This window comes from Mytilus galloprovincialis, chromosome 2 (genome assembly GCF_965363235.1).
Source record: "Mytilus galloprovincialis chromosome 2, xbMytGall1.hap1.1, whole genome shotgun sequence".
Taxonomy (NCBI): Eukaryota; Metazoa; Mollusca; class Bivalvia; order Mytilida; family Mytilidae; genus Mytilus; species Mytilus galloprovincialis.
This window is the reverse complement of record NC_134839.1, coordinates 28,572,008-28,590,051: the sequence shown is the minus strand read 5'-3', so window position 1 is coordinate 28,590,051 and position 18,044 is coordinate 28,572,008. Positions and strand designations below refer to the sequence as shown.

The following is an 18,044-nucleotide window of genomic DNA, read 5'->3' as shown; positions in this document are numbered from 1 at the left end:
TTAATGATGTATGTTCACTAAAGAAGCAGCAAATATTTAAGACTTTGGTATGACTGAGTATCCACAACCTCCTGAGCGCAGATAATATAAAAAAAAAGATGTGGTATGATTGCCAATGAGACAACTCTCCACAAGTGACCAAAATAACACAGAAATTAACAATTATAGGTCACCGTACAGCCTTCAACAATGAGCAAAGCCCATACCCCATAGTCAGCTATAAAAGGCCCAAAAGGACAATGTAAAAGCACACTACAAGAAGACCATCAAGGTGTTAGCATTATTGTCGTTGTACTACTGGTGCTTAGAGCAGTACATCACCTCAAGTACATTAGCAAAAAAAAATGTATTTGGTAACTGTTGTCAGTTTCGTATTTTATTTTTGCTTGGATTTCTGTATTTGTCATATATACCTGAATCAAAGGTATTTATGAAAGTCCAGAAAGGATCATCTACATTTTCATTGCTTATCTGGCCTTTTTCATCTCTCCTTCTGTTCATAGCAAAATAAGAGTAAAAAAAGAAAAACGTGTTAAAATCTAATTTATGTCTTCTCTTTATTTAAAAAAAAAAGAAGATGTTTAATGATTGCCAATAAGACAGGTATTCAACAGAAACCAAATGACGTAGATTTAACTTTTTTTATATTCATTTTTTTAAATTTTCAACTGCCCTCCTGTGAAATCATAAACATGTGTAAAATTTGATATTCAGTTTTACAAAAACGGGGAATTTGACTTGTCATACATCGAAAATGATTAAAATTGTATAGTTGTCATAATGTTATATATAAATATCACTCCTCTAAAGCAAACATTATCTCTACATTTTTACATATTTTTAGTAAAACACCCCAAAGGTAGTTTTGTCAGTCACAGATGTCAATGATAGAATTAATCAATACTGTTACCATGGAAACCAATATATCTGGAAATAATGGATGTATTTTTCTTATTTTTAGTAGTTAATTATCAAATTTGGATAATGAAATTCATTGGATTAGTTATATTTAGTTGAGATGAGATGTCAATATGGAGAATGATTTTTGTGATGTTACTCTGACAAGCTGGGAATTGTGACGCCACTGATACAAGCTTACATTGTATTAGATAAGGCCACATTATAAAGCATTGTTAACCAAATAATCAACCTAAATATAGCAAATCAAATACTATTTGTGTGTAATGTAGCTAGCTTGGGAAGATGACCTGGCTACATATTTACAGCAATCAAATTCTACTACATGTATATATATCAATAAATCAGTCAACTCAATACCACTAAAACATCTTGTTATTCAAGACAATTTAAGACGTTTGAATTCCCTGGACATGTTTCTGATTTTTTCATTGTTCCTCTCAATTTGTTTTAATTACTGCAATCATTGGTGTCAATGTTACATTCTTATTCAGTGAGTGTGTGTCATCAAGGGGTTGAGGAGGCATTGTTCTTTCAAGTTTTTTTTTACAGTTTTTCATAGTTATTGACACATACCCTCATAAATTTCATTTATTGTAAATGGAAAAGTTGTTCTATCATTATAACAAGACCTTAAAATTAATGTTCACGAATTTGACCAAAATTTTCATTTCTTTTTTATTTATAGAAAAGAGAATGAAAATTTGGAATGTATAAAAGAGACAAAACCTGACCAAAGAGTAGAAAACATCTCAAGACGAGTTGACCAATGAGTCTTCAACGCAGAAAGAAAATCCTGCACCTGGAAGCATGCTTCAGCTCATCTAAAACACAACACACATAAACTGTATATTGACACAGGGAGATGTCTTGCCTTTTTGTGATTTCGGTAGAACACATAAATTTATAATTCAAATATAATGAATGGAATAGCAATACTTAAACATGTAAACTATGTAAATCAATGTAACATAACCAAATAACATCCTGTTACAACTTTCTTCTTTGGCCAAAAAAAAAATGTTTTATTTTTTTTTTTTTTGTGGAATGCCTATCTAATGCCCTTTAAATTCAAGTTTTTCTTCAGAAATATTTGTTCAAATATAAAATCTAACCAGGTGCTCCACAGGGCACAGCTTTATACGACCACAAAGGTCGAACTCTGAACATTTGGGGCAAGTATGGACACAACATTCATGCTTGATACAGCTCTGATCATGTGATCAAATTCTTGACATAAGTTTCTGACACAAAACAAATGTCAAGATCTTACAAATCTATTATGCAATATTGTGCAACTAATATTACTTCTTCAAATTTGGAAAAAAATTGAAAACTACCACCTAATTCCAAAAACACCCCCCAAAGTCATTACTAACCATCACTTAATGGTATGGAAACTTGTGGTATAATTTCAGAGAGATTCATCCACTTTAACACAAGTTATTGTTTGAAAACAACAAAAATGCTTATTTTGGACCCCCTTTTTGGCCCCTAATTCCTTAACAATAGGGACCATAACCCCCAAAATCAATCCCAACCTTCCTTTAATGGTATTGAACCTTCTGATTAAAAATTTATAGAGATCCATTCACTAAACCTTCTGATTAAAAATTTATAGAGATCCATTCACTAAATCTAAAGTTATTGTCTGGAAAACCTAGTTTTCCCCTTTTTTTGCCCCTAATTTCACCTTTTTAGCCCCTCATTCCAACATATTTTGAGCCATAACCCCAAAAGTCTTTGCTAACCATCACTCCATGGTATGGAAAAAAAGTGTAGTATAATTTCAGAGAGATTCATACACTCAAACACAAGTTATTGTTTGAAAACTACAAAATTGCTTATTTCAGGCCCCCAGTTAGGTCCCTAATACCTCAACTATTGGGACCATAACCCCCAATATCAATCTCAACCTTCCTGTAGTGGTATTAAACCTTCTGGTAAAAATATATAGAGATCCATTCACTAAATCTAAAGTTATTTTCCAGAAACTAATGTGTCTTCGGACGACGCAGACGATGACCAGGACACCAACAACATGATACCATTATACGATGCAAAATACCCTGCATTTATCAAACTTTTTAATAACATATAGTCAAATTAGTGAAAGACCCCCTCCAGAATTATTGCTGAAAGGCCCCTCCAGAAAACTATTTTTCTGCATTGACCATAATATTTAGTATAAATTAGATATACCCAACCAGGCTAACATGTTATAGGTGCATCTACATTGTAATACATATAACCAAAACATAATGGGCAATATCACATGTTACAAGATAGTGTTTCAAATTCCCTGTTTTCATTTATATTATTTTTATATTTAAAAGTCCTCTATGATCAAATAGAAACTGTGACCTTCATTCAAATATTATGTGCTATAAAAAATTGTAATATCATATTTTTTGCATGTTGTGTGTGTAAATAATTGTAGTAGCTATATGTTATATCTCCAATTTATTGGTTGATTAATGACTGCTGAACACCCAGCAGCAAATCTTAAATGCATAATCAGAATATGAAATCTGCTTGATTTTAGACCAACACATTGAGACTACATGTTTTACTCTAAACATGACAAAGAATGTCTACAAGGTAAACTGTCTATATGTACATGACATACTGTCAACATGATTGTCAGCTGTGCATGACCTAGACTGTTGACATGACTCAGATTGTCAACATAGCACAGTTTATGCGACACAGATTGTCTACATGACACATACAGTCAAAATGACACGGTCATAATGACTTAGATTGTCAACATGGCAGACTATTTGACACAGATTGTCTACATGACAGATTGTCTACATGACAGATGGTGTACATGACAGATTGTCTACATGACAGATGGTGTACATGACAGGTTGTCTACATGACACATATAGTCAAAATGACCAAGATTGTCAACATGGCAGTCTATTTGACACAGATTATCTACATGACACAGAATGTCTACATGACACATATGGTCTTCATGACACATATTGTATACATGACACAGATAGTCTACATGACACAGTATGTGACACAGAATGTCTTCATGACACAGTATGTGACACAGAATGTCTTCATGACACAGTATGTGACACAAATTGTCTACATGACATATATTGTCTATTTGACACAGATAGTCTACAAGACACAGTCTGTGACACAGATTGTCTACATGGCACATATAGTCAAAATGACACACAGTCATACAACTTATCGCTAATCCCGGATGACTCGGCCACTTGAACTCTTTGACGCATACAACAATCACTTTTCCATTGTGGCGTCAAAATTTTACGGGAACCTGTGTGATATACAACAGCGGCGGACAAATAGCGATAAGGTGTATTATGACTCAGATTGTCAACATGGTACAGTCTGCATGACACAGTCTGTGACACAGAATGTCTACATGACACAAAATGTCTACATGACACAGATTGTTTACATGACACAGAATGTCTACATGACACAGATTGTCTACATGACATGTATTGTCTACATGACACACTGTCCATACATGACACATATTGTCTAAAATGACACAGACAATCAACATAACACAGCTTCCTACATGACACAACTGCAACTCTAAAATTCTAGTCAGGAACAGGTCTGGCATGTTTATTTACATATTTTGTCCAGTAGGCTTCTCAAAAGATTCTGTTAATCTACAACAACTCTGACAATCAAATGTAAGATAAATGAAGAATGTGTACCCATGGACACAAATGATGCCCTTGCTTGCATACAACATTATAAAGGGACATAACTCAAGAATAATAAACATGACACTTCATAAATTTGTATTTGATCTGAGTTTTGTGGTAATAAGTATTGGTTTCATAATGCTTGGTTGGGGCAAACTTAAGTTATGATCAGAACAGAACCTAAAGATTTTGGATTTTTATAGATTTATAAAGGGGCATAACTCGATAATGGTTAAAGTGACACTACCCAAATTCAGCTTGATCTGTGTTTTGTGGTAATAAGCATTGAGTACAAGTTTGATAACATTTGGTTGAGGCAAATTTAAGTTAGAGTATGGAAACTAAAACTTTTGCAACTTTTCCAATTTATAAAGGGGCATACAGTTTGTACATGTAACTGTAGAACGTTTAAAGTGACACCATCAAAATTCAAATTTGATCCGTGCTTTGTTGGTAATAAGCATTGCATATAAGTTTGGTTATATTTGGTTGAGGCAAAATTCAGTTTAGAGATCAGAAATTAAAATTTTTGTAAGTTTTCCATTTGTTAAGGGGTATAACTCTAGAACAGTTAAGAGTGACGCTACCAAAATTCATACTAGGTCTGTATTTTGAGATAATAAGCATTGTGTATAAGTTTCTTAACATTTGATTGAGGCAAACTTAAGTAAGAGAACGGAAACTTAAAATTTTGCAATTATTCCATTTATAAAGAGGCATAGCTGGAGAACATTTAAAGTGACGCCACCAAAATTCAAACTTGATCTATGTTTTGTGGTAATAAGCATTGGGAAAAAGTTTGATAACATTTGGTTGAGACAAACTGAAGTTAGAGAACGGATACCAATTTTGATACTTATGTACAGACAGACAAGGGTAAAACTTAATACCCCCTCTGCCACAGCAGGGGAATAAAAAATACAGAATGCACATCAAGGTAAGGTTAAAAAGAGGGAGTGAATGAGAAGAGCCATTACATTAACTTGATCCTAATATTGCAAAATAAGTAAAAATATGAAATCTTTTGTAAATTTTATAGGTTATGAGTATGAAGGATAAAGGTTATTCACTCCAGTGCAAAAAGTTATTTGTGACAACAATTTTAACACCTACATTCCTATATTATTTTAAATGCAATAGTACACAGTTTTTGGTAAAATTCAGTCTTAGACAAAAAGATTGATTGATTGATAGATTGTTGATATTTGCACAATTAGATATATCGTGGCAACAAGTTACTATTGGTTAAGAAAGCCAAAGTCAGTATAGAAGAACCACCAAATCTTGACAATGCTAGAGAATAAGATTGGAGTCAAACTTAGTACATGTATAGGTTGACAGGTTAGAGATACTTTTGAGTTAGATAACTACTAATATAATGGGATCCTGGGTAAACTGATTCCCAAAATGATTGGAGTCAAACTAAGTAAAGGTTGATTGGTTAGAGATACTTTTGAGTTAGATAACTACTAATATAATGGGACCCTCGGTAAACTGATTCCCAAAATGATTGAAGTCAAACTAAGTATAGGTTGATTGGTTAGAGATACTTTTGAGTTAGATAACTACTAATATAATGGGATCCTGGGTAAACTGATTCCCAAAATGATTGGAGTCAAACTTAGTATAGGTTGACAGGTTAGAGATACTTTGAGTTAGATAACTATTAATATAATGGGACCCTCGGTAAACTGAATCCCAAAAAGGAAGTTTAATCACATTTACATTATAATATTTGAATAATAAAATTGAGAATGGAAACAGGGAATGTGTCAAATGTGTCAAAGAGACCACAAACAGACCAAAGAAGAAAATAGTCCAAGGTCATCAGTGTGTTGTCAACACAGGAGAAAATTCTGCACTTTGAGGCAAATTTCAGCTGGCCCAACAAGAATATGTACTAGTTCAGAAACATTATGGTTAATGAAAATTTTATTTTGAATAAGGCTTTTTCTCATAGATTACAGAAAGACAAAGACCTCAAAACAAGGCACTTTGACAGTTGTTCCATCCATGCAAGAAGAATTTGATAGAGGGACATATTCCCTACAAAACAAATTCTGTAAAGTACTGTTTTAATTTTTGGTAGAAATTGTTAATTTCTGTATTAACCAAACAAGTTCCCCAGGTTTTTTTCTTTTTGCATTTTATCCAAATCTGATTTTAATCTAACTGGTAATTTCTTTACAGATCAGTTGTCATGTTAGGGGATATTTTGAGATTTTATCTTAACCATGTAATGGGGGAGGGGGGATTTAACCCCTCACGAAACATTTCACAATATACAGTATGCAAGAGCAAGTCTTATTGTCATATTGGACACAGACATTATTGTCTGGATCTTTATAATATTTATATCATCATGTACTAACCTTCTTTATTGTTTTTTGACTCCTGAAATCAAATTTTGGTCAAGTTTATAACTTCTGTCCATATGAAAAAGAGAAATCCCACTTAGACTGTTGCAAAAACCTTATGCAAAATTGTATTCTTTATTAAAAAAACCTATAAATTGAAAACTTGAAAAAAAAATCCCCATTTTAAATTAAAAATAAATTTTTATAGGTGACTTACCTGCATGTACTTTAATTCAACATTCATGTGTTATAAATTGTCATTACTCTACACTTATATGTTAATATGTACATATATCTCTACCTGTTTAAACATTGGCCATCAGTCCATCCAATAACCTATGGCTATAACAGTTAAAATGTAAAACTTAAATGAGGGTTAATAAAATGTTACGTAACATATTCAATTTATAATCAATTTTAGATAACCTCATCAGGTGTCAATTTTTTTTTCTATTATTTTAGATAAAATAGGTTTTATTGAGTACAATAGCTACTTGACCATTTATAATAAGGGAAGCGATTTGATTTTTTCGACACTGATGTGATAACATTATTACAATAAACACTCAAGCATTAGGAAAAACAAAAATGCAAAATATTTGCTAAAATAGACTGTAACAGTTGTTCTGAATTTAGGAATATAAAAACATGAAGAAGTGGCATGGCATCTTCGCTAGCCAAGGGTTAGGATCCACTCCCCTCCTCTCTAGCCAAGGGTTAGGACCCACTCCCCTCCTCTGTAGCAAAGATGGTGGTATGATTGCCAATGAGTGTTTGACAAAAAAAACTGTAAAGATGCATCAATGTTCAAAAGTTCAGGATAAATAAAATTGGTAAGCTATTTGTTTTAGTCGCTTACATATTTGTCAGAAGAAATGGCAACTTTTGGCATTTTCAAAATAAGAGATATTTTTCTTCCTTTACTTTCCTTTTTACTCAAATTCCTGAGTGTATGGAATTCTAAATGTAAATGTAAAACAGTACTGCTTTGAAGAAGAAAAAAATGTCCTTCATGGTTTACAGTGAGTTATACAATTGTTTGGGTATGATTTTTGTCCTTATTTATCTTAATAGATATTTTAAACATTAACTGAATATTTTTAGAATAGACTGAATATATACTTTGTAAATACAAGATTTTTTCTTTATCTACAAATGAAATGTGTCAATCTCATCTTACTTTCATAATTGGCATCTAGAAACTGACAAAGAGCATAGTGGGGGTAGGTTTAATCTTTGCCTTATGACAACAGTGATGCTTTTAAGTTTTCCCATTGTGAATGTTCCATTTGAATGTTCGACCAACACCTGCATATAGATATAGATATCTCTGTTTATACCATAATCCAGGTCTTGTGTTTCCTCTCATTATTTACTTTGCTTCTAATCCAGGAGTTTACAATTAGAAGACTTTTTTAAAAGAAATCTTCAGATGACAACCATGCTCAGGACTATGACAACAGCTTTAAGACTAAGCTGGACAAGAACTGGGGATTGATGCAAAATGAAAGCAAAAGCTCCAATCGATCTTTTGGTCAAGGTGATTTATAAGACCATATGTCAAAGTTTAATGACGAATCTCACTGAAATTCAAGAGTCACCCCTTACTTTTTAAATATCAATTATATAAAAAAATACAATTAGATATATGTTCTAAATTTACTTTAAGTAAATGAATTCCATTTCAAGTTTGTTTGTTTTTATTTTATTTTAAATAAAAGGTTTCCACTGGTTCATTTATCCTTAATACGTGTCATTTGAATTTCTTTTGAGTCTTATGTTCATTAAGAATTTAGAGGAAAAGGCTTAGAGGAAACGGAGAGTTTAAATAGCTTTTAATTCATTCAAGTCTAAGAAAACATTTACTGAATTTATATGAAAAATTTATACAATCATTTATTCAATGTACATTGTATCATATTACATGAAGATATATTTGTATGATCGTACACAGTAAACAAACATCAGAAGTACATTTTGTAAATGTAAATTTTGACAGGTAATAGTTAAATAGTTTTGAAGCACCTAAAGTTATTTTTTTCTTCAGACCAATTCACAAATATAATGGCTCTGAAAAAAAATGAGAATTAAGTTTTTCCCTCAACTGATGACAGTGTTAATAAAATGTTGACACAGATATATGTCTCACCTATTTGTTATTTTTATAGGGTGTGATGCAAAATTTGAAATTAAAAAAAGGGTATACTTCAACATGTAAACTCAACATAACATTTAAAGTCAATGACAATGAACCATGACTAATGGGGTTGGAATTGAGAAATGCCATTCTAAATACAAATATAAAAAAGAAGATGTGGTATGATTGCCAATGAGACAACTTTCCAAAAGACCAAAATCACACAGACATTAACAACTATAGGTCACTGTACGGCCTTCAACAATGAGCAAAGCCCATACCGCATAATCAGCTATAAAAGGCCCTGATAAGACAAAGTAAAACAATTCAAAAGTCTGCATACCAAAAACTAAAGCACAAACTATAACAATTTACATACGAACTATACAAAACAATCTTAAGGTTAATCATGACTTCAGGGTGCCTATATCTCCATGGATATAATTCTTCATAGATTCATGTTCTAGGATTAAATTATACATGCCAAATGAGACCTGCATATTCTAATACAGCTGCATACCAAATATCCTTGACTTACCATTAATGGTTCATCTTATATTGTAATCACAAACTTTAAAATGTGAATGTTTCAAAAGTTTTAAAGTCAATAGACCTGAAGGCGAAGAGTCAAATGATGGTCATGGAAATGAGATTATCAACACTTAACAACTGTACAAGAATATGCATACCAAATATCATTGAACTACATGTACCACTAGTGGTTCCACTTAAACTGACCTTATGACAAACTCATAAATTGTTGACCTTCAGATGGCGGAAACGACATACTTCAGTCTTTATTCTAACATCTTTTGTAAGTATGGTAAAGCTTGGCCAGACTTTGTTATATTAGATGTAATTCATTTCAGTTGTATTGAAATATTGTAACTTATTTCATTACATTTACAAAACAGTACATGTAGGCAGAGACATGTATACACATATGTATATGTGTCTCTGATGTAGGTTATTTCTCAATCTTTTTACTTCTTTTTTCCATTCTTTGTTAATGTAAAATGTACAAAAATGTATAAGTTATTACCTATATGGTTACATGACATTTTATGATAACCATTACTAATATATATGATTAATTTATATGATTAGTAAATATATGTTTTTATCTTTGCAATAATCTTTAATATCAAAATATTAAAAAAAATAAAACTTAGTTATATAGTCATGATAACCTTCTATCAAAATAACACTTACTCAAACTTCCTCACTGTCACATGAACAAAAATGTATAAGCTCAGAATATATAGGGTTTGTTCAAAAAAATAGTGCTTGAATTCCAAGGGATGTGCTAAAAAATTGAGGGTGGAAAAGTGTTTAAAGATTCCTGCTACATTCATTTCAAGAAATTTAAATTGGGAGAAAATAAAGTGGAATACACATCGACTTTTTAGATGCTCCTTATGTATACAACATGTTTCAGTGATGCTAATCATCAAAATTATATATGTAGATCAGTATGATTATATCATGTATGTTGTCAAGTTTTAATCAAATAAAATATTTTATGAGACTTTATTCAAATAAAGATTATAACCATCCTGTTAACTGTTTACTGAATACACAAGTACACATATGAATACAAATGTGCATCTACAAGGATGCAAGTATATACTCAACAAGCCCCCTCTTCTCAGTTCTACTACATGTTTATATAAAGACAACTTTCTTAAGAAAAAACTAGAAAAAAACATGGATTTTCAAAGTGCCATGACATAATAAATGAGAATGTTTACATAAAAAAATTCTTTCATAATCAAAATGTTATTCCTTTTACCTCGGACCTGAGAATTACTACACTATCCCAGCTAAGAATAAATAATAAACAAATATTTATTTATTGCAAACACACAACAACAAATTTAAGAAACATACATATTTGTGTAAGCTGGAAGTAATTTTTCTTAAGTTTCTGTTAGTCAGTTTAATATTCGCCAGATGTTTCTTATTTATCCCTCAACTACACCCCCGCAAAACAGTAAGCAACTGGTTATCTTACTGTAATTTATATTGTTGTACTAATTAACGTTTTGCAATCAAATAATAATAATTCTACTATTAACTTTTCATCACCTTGTAATGTTCGTTATCGCGATAAATTTACGGACATTTATTTCGTTGGAGATGATTTATTATCGTCATGGTACGTGGCTTCATATGTAAACAATCTTTGTTTAACAAGGTCACTCAGCCATAAAGTATTACACAAAACCACGATGCAATACACATAATCAGTCTGCCTTCTTGCGGAATTCATAGCTAAATTTCAATCACTTACCTTAATCATATAAATTAACACCTCATCATTAAATATTACAGTTTGTATTATATAAATTCCATTTTGTTGACACTGAACTTGTTGCATTCTATCACCCGGTACTTTTCGCATGAAGATGTTACGCGCGCGCATCTAGTCAACCTCCCACGCACTTGTTGTGTGAATGAGAATTGATTACTTGAGGCTCATAACGAGTGATCATATAGCACTTACCTGTAATGACAAACTGCAGCGATGTCAGGAGATTATTGGGATAATATCATGCATGAATATTTTAAGACTACTTAAACATCTATTCCTTCCGGCAGATTTACGCGTCTTCACCGGGATTAAACATTTTTCAGTTTGCCGGGGAAAAAAAACCAAGTGTGGACACAGAGTAATGTTTCGACGGAGCAATAGTTTAATCTAAGATGGTATTTTAACGCCATTTTTAGAAAAGAACATACCATAGGCTATTATATCATGGCTATTATAATATGGATCATGGTTATTATATATCTATGGATCATGATGGCTATTATATCTATGGATATACATGTACATACGGCGACCATGGCAGTTAAAGCATTACTAAAATGAATGCAAAGAAAGCTGCTGGTATAAACAGACTTTGTTCAAAATGTTTACATCATTTGAAACAGGTTTAATTCAGTACGGCAAAGCCTTTGCGAAAAGGGTAGAAGTTTATCGCAACAAGGTGGTAACTCATGATAATAAAAATTCTTCGGAAAATTTCAATTCCATAGGTATAAGAGGGGCTCGTATACTATCAGTTTTCTACTATTTTTTAAATGCCATTAAAATACAATCTGTTGATTTTATTGAAAATATCTGCTCGATCCATTTTTTTCTTACAGCTTAGAAGGTTTTTTCTCAGGTTTTAGCTGTCATTCTTTGACTCTTTCAGCCTGATCAAAGAGTCCAAATAACACTCCACATCTGATCGAAAATGTATAAACCAGCATTGTTTCAATTCTGATAAAATTAAGATATGCAAACACAGTTACGAGTACCCCGTTAAAGTCTAATTATCATAATACTAAGTGCAAATTATTGAATTATTATGGAGTCCTATGGATAATATTCCTAAAATGAAAGTGCTACGTGAATGTTTGCACATGTAAATGGAAAGTTCACAAGAGGAAACACTGGAGTTAGTTCATTTGTTTTATAGTTTTTTTCTCATCCAATCCTAACTTTAAATTTGTATGTGCAAGTCGTTGTTGAAGCAGGGTATATTTCAAACGGATAGATGGATGGACGGATGAATAGCTGACTGTTTAATATTCAGTGGCTAATCAGGACTAGAACATGATATCGTGATACGAGTATATAAAGGCAGTGGCTATTCGTCCGGCTAGCCGGACAAATAGTCAAAAATGTCTATTCATCCGGCAAGCCGGACAAACAATCGCATTCTCTCTGGTTTTCTCTATGACATCTTTGACTATAAATCACGATCTAAAAATCCATTGCATACGCGCGTGTGTTATCCGACACCTCATCCGGGACACTTTCCGCGTCACATGACACTTTTATTGATAAAGAAGATTTGCGCATCCGCAGGCGGATGGCCGGACGAATAGAGATTTTTAACTATTCGTCCGGCTAGCCGGACGAATAGACACTCCGTATTTTTAAAGTCTTTCATTTGACCCAGCAGACTAAAGACACGAAGCCACGACTTCAAGTACTCAAAGCGAACAAACTACCACGAGAGCACCGATGTGGTTCAATGGCCGGTAAAATGTGGTCAACCAAATTACCGAGTTGACGAGAAGAAAAACAGCAGAAAACAGAACGTTTGAATGTTTTATAAGACATGCCATCAAAGCATAGAGTCTTAATTAACGTAGGATACATGTACAGTTCATACGAAACATATTTTTTGGAATATTCATCAGGTACGCTCAGAGCTGAAGGATTCGGAAAGACAAAAATGTCCTGTACCAAGTCAGGAAAATGGCTATTGTTATATTATATAGTACGTTTCTGTGTGTGTTACATTTTAATGTTGTGTTTCTGTTGTGTCGTAGTTCTCCTCTCATATTTGATGTGTTTACCTCAGTTTTAGTATGACGCAACGTCAGATATTGCTACCATATAGTGTAACAGAAAAATGACGTTAAACTGAAAACGTGCACTATCTAATGTTTCCTGCTTTCCTTGTTGGGTAAATGCAAAGTATAACACACAAGTAGAAAAGCCGGGAGATTCCAATCCAAATGATTTTAAAGTTTACATAAGATATTAAATTTTACTGCTAGTAATTATGTGGTTTTGTTGGGGAATATTGCTGCATTATATATTCAACCCGAGAATGATTTTATTCGAGCAGTGGTACAAGAGACAATACAATGGCTTATATTTATGATACTGAAGTTTTCTCACTTTTTGATCGTCTTATAGATGTGTACTGTTGTAATATGTTCCTCATTTCGTTTTGTTGAAAGTGGGGAATTTACATCAAGGGGAGGAAGAAACCCGCGAATGCCGTTCCTAGCATATTACGCTTGTGGCGACGTCAAATAATGTTAACGGATAACCTTGAAAGACATTTCCATTAATCTGTATTTTTAATAGATAACCCTGTAATCTTTGTACAATTTGGTTTACCAACTTCAACTTTTAAAGTACTTTTTATTGGTATAGTAATCAAAGCCGAAAAATAATCTTCACAAAATCAAATCTCTGTTTTTTGGCCGTAAAAGTTTTGTGAAGGCATGAAAGTTTAAGTCGGACATTTCCGTAAGACATTGCAAACCTATTGTTTTGAATTGAATATGTATCTCAAATTCATTTTTTAATTCGAACTTTTGGAGCTTACACTTAGTACAAAACGATAGTGCTTACAATTTAATAAATAATCTGTCAAAATTTTATTTTTAACTGAAATGTTTCAAGTTTCCAAACTAAATTTCTCCAGGGACATTTCCGTACACCATATTCTTTTCAAAATTTCTATGAGAATTTAAAATGGTGACAGCCATGTAAACCAATACTGAAATATATCACGTCATAGAACGTTCATACAAAATTTCGAAGAGTTACTTGAACATTTCGCGAATTGTTCGAGTTTTATGATTCGAGGTTGTTACATGGGACAACGCTAGGTCAACGTTTTTTTCTGATAATTTGTGTCTTCCGAAGCCTATGAATATTATATTTTTATTCTTTCTCTATCATGATGTGAAAATTTGAGATACAATCTTTATTTTCATATATAATTTGAAATATTTATTTCAGCATTTCTCAGAAAATTTACCCGTCAAATATTTACTTAGTGCTATTTTTCTTGGTAGTAGCAATATCTAACGTTGCGTCTTTGTAACCCGGATTTGTTTTTTTCTCAATTGATTTATTAATTTCGAACAGCGGTATACTACTGTTGCCTTTATTTAACGACTGAATAGCACCAACTCACCATGCGCACCTTTCAGGGACGTAACTACATTCAGGCAAATGAGGCAAATGCCTCATGTTAGAAATTTTAAAAAATCAAACAAATGAAACAAAACATTGTCTTCATATCAAATTGTTTTCACAGAAAGTGTCTAGCAAGAAGCAAGTTCTCTTCACTCTGGTGTCGCCCCTGCATGTTTTTCGTGATCCATTAGCCTAGTACGTTCTCCTATTTATTTGTATTGTAGTCCTGTAATATTATGTTTTCATTTTAATGTTATATATTTAACATTGCCATTAAAGTGCGAGGTTTGGCATGCCACAAACCAGGTTCAACCCACCATTTTTCCTTTAAAAATGTCCTGTACCAAGTCAGGAATATGGCCATTGTTATATTATAGTTCGTTTCTGTGTGCGTTACATTTTTACGTTGGGTTTCCGTTGTGTCGTTTGTTTTCTCTTATTTTTTAGTGTGAATTCACATTATACTATAAGACGTGTCACGGTACTTATCTATCCCAAACTCATGTATTTAGTTTTGATGTTATATTTGTTATTCTCATAGGATTTTATCTAATGCTTAGTCCGTTTCTCTGTGTGTGTGTGTGTGTGTGTGTGTGTGTGTGTGTGTGTGTGTTACATTTTAATGTTGTGTCGTTGTTCGCCTCTTATATTTAATGCGTTTCCTTCAGTTTTAATTTGTTACCCCCATTTTGTTTTTTTTGTCCATGGATTTATAAGTTTTGAACAGCGGTATACCACTGTTGCCTTTATTTCTATTTTTCTTTTAGTTTTTAATTTGCCATTCTCCACTAGAGACTAAAGACCAAAATGACGTACGTAGAACTTAACAGCTTTTAAATAAGATAAGAATCGCATTTATCTTTGTCATCGTCTTTGTATGCCATTCAAAATCTCGTCATTGTTAGTCAATCACGGTCCCTCCATTCACGTTAACATCTCGTCACAAGGTCTCATTGACGTTCATTCAGTCAGAATAGCGATCGTGTCTAGTAATGTCTTTCCATGTCTTTTTAATTAAGTCAGAATCCTTTGTTTCAATCTGATTAAAATACAGCTCCTGTGTCAAAGCGTTGCTTACAAGGACACATAACAAAGCTGTAATTAATCAGATTGTCTGTCTATCTTCTTTTTATATTTAGCCAGAAACATGTCAATGTCATTAATTCTGTCTTTTAGAATCATTCAGAATACTAGTAATGTTAAAATGTGTCATGAACTCCATGGCTTTACAAATATAACAGAATAAAGTCAGTATAAAAAAAGGTGACTTGATATGATTGCCAATGAGACAATTATCCGTCAGAGTTCAAGTTACGTTGATATAAGCAACGGATGCCACGGATATAATAATCAGTTTTGCTCTATAACATATACTAGTACATGAAAATTTGGACCAGTTGAGACAAGACTTAAAAACAACAGATATATGCAGAAGAATAAAGTTTAAGTCATCCCCCTCTAAGTTTTTACGAGTACCATCATGATTCGGATGATTTTAATAGCGTATACCTCTGTCCAGTATTGCTTGTCAAGTCTACTAAGTTTTCTGAGTTTTGTTTGGTATACGGTTGTTTTTTCATCATGGTATTGTCTGTTTAGTTTTTGAATGCCCCATGGTATCGTCTTACTCTACTATTCGGAATTTACGAAATATTTCGTACACCTAAACATGTGTAGCAACAATTATTGGGTTATAGGGGTATTAGCTGTCAAATTAATGTTCACCGATTTGACTCAAATTCTCATATTTGATTTATAACCTGGTAAAACGTATATCAAAATTATAAAAAAAGTTTAAAATAAACAATGTACAATGCATGGATTCGATAATAGTATCAGCATTTCGTGTGTATTTTAGTCTAAAGGCCTTCTAATCAACCATCGATGAGACCTCGCCGAAGACTGTCGACGGTCAAGTAACCGAATATATAAATAGATATACCGAATTCGTCGATTTTCATTTAAGATCTCATGTAGAAATACTTCCTTCCCACATTGAAGACACTACAGATTATCTTCGTAAAATGGAATCCATGAACCCTCTTCCTACGGAAACTCTCCTTGTCACTTTAGATGTCACCTCATTGTATACCAACATATCTCATGATGACGGCATACAATATTGTAGGGAAATATTGGACTCGCCCAAACCTTTGTCTTGGTTCCGTTTCATTGATGATGTTGACATGAAATGGATTGAATCCCAACAAAAACTGGATTATTTCATCAAACATGCAAATAACGCCCACCATTCAATTAAATTTACGTATGAAATTTCCGACTCTAAAATATCTTTCTTATAGACACAACCACATCTATGAAGGACGGTGTCATATCAACATACCTCTACTGTAAACCCACAGATAAGGCAGCAACCATTTGATTTTCTGGGGGGGGGGGGGGGGGGGGGCTATGGTTTTTTTTGGAAAAAAAGTGTTTCCAGTTTTTGGAGAAAAAAATAATTTGTTTTTGATTCTGAGAAAAAAAAATTGTTTGTTTCACCCTCAGATGCCACTATATGTAATGCTAAAATTGAAAGAAAAAAATTGTTTTTGACTTGTCACGAAAAAAATTTGTCCAGAAAAAAAAACCATAGCCCCCAGAAAATCAAATGGTTGCTGCCTAAACATCAATACCTTTCTCCCCAAAGCTGTCACCCTAAACACTGTACAATAAGTAGCCCGTACAGTCAAGCTCTCAGAGTAAAGCGGATTTGCTCCTCTGAGGAGGCTGTCACGAAACGGTTACAGGAACTTCGCAGATTTTTGAAAAAAACGAGGCTATAAGAAATTGGACATAGATAAGGGGTTTGCGAGCGCTAACAATAACAGCCGCAATGACCTCTTACAGTACAAACGAAAGAGGCGCAGCAAAATAGTCCCGTTTTTTTCTAACATACAATCCAGTCTTTACTTACCTATCACGTTTGATCCGTGCCAATTGGCAAACTATTGACAAACACCCTAAATTATCCAAGATCTTTCCCAGCAAGTCTGAAAGACTTATTTGTTGGAGCTGACGTCTCCCCAAATAAAAGCTGTTCAATTGCAGGATGGTGCAAGTCATGTGGTAACAGAGATTGTCTGACTTGTCAACAAATACTAAATACTCAAACATTTACTTGCCACTCGACTGGGTCTGTGTACACTATATTTTGCAATGTAACTTGCAAAACCCGAATGTTGTATACCTCCTTTAGT

At 33.0% G+C, this 18,044-nt stretch overlaps 1 protein-coding gene across 5 annotated transcripts in view; it reads right to left on the bottom strand.

Annotated features, from left to right (window-relative positions):
• Positions 1-11,722, bottom strand: part of LOC143063313 (diacylglycerol kinase beta-like) — a 155,931-nt gene extending 144,209 nt beyond the window's left edge. For 3 of the 5 annotated variants that reach the window (XM_076235375.1, XM_076235379.1, XM_076235380.1), the window contains exon 1: positions 11,416-11,563. The gene's annotated coding sequence lies outside the window, so the exon portion shown is untranslated. Of the gene's footprint in view, positions 1-7,202; positions 7,281-11,415; positions 11,564-11,628 lie in introns of those variants that run through there. The other 2 variants (XM_076235377.1, XM_076235376.1) reach the window with 2 other exon arrangements.
• Positions 11,723-18,044: the final 6,322 nt, after the last annotated feature.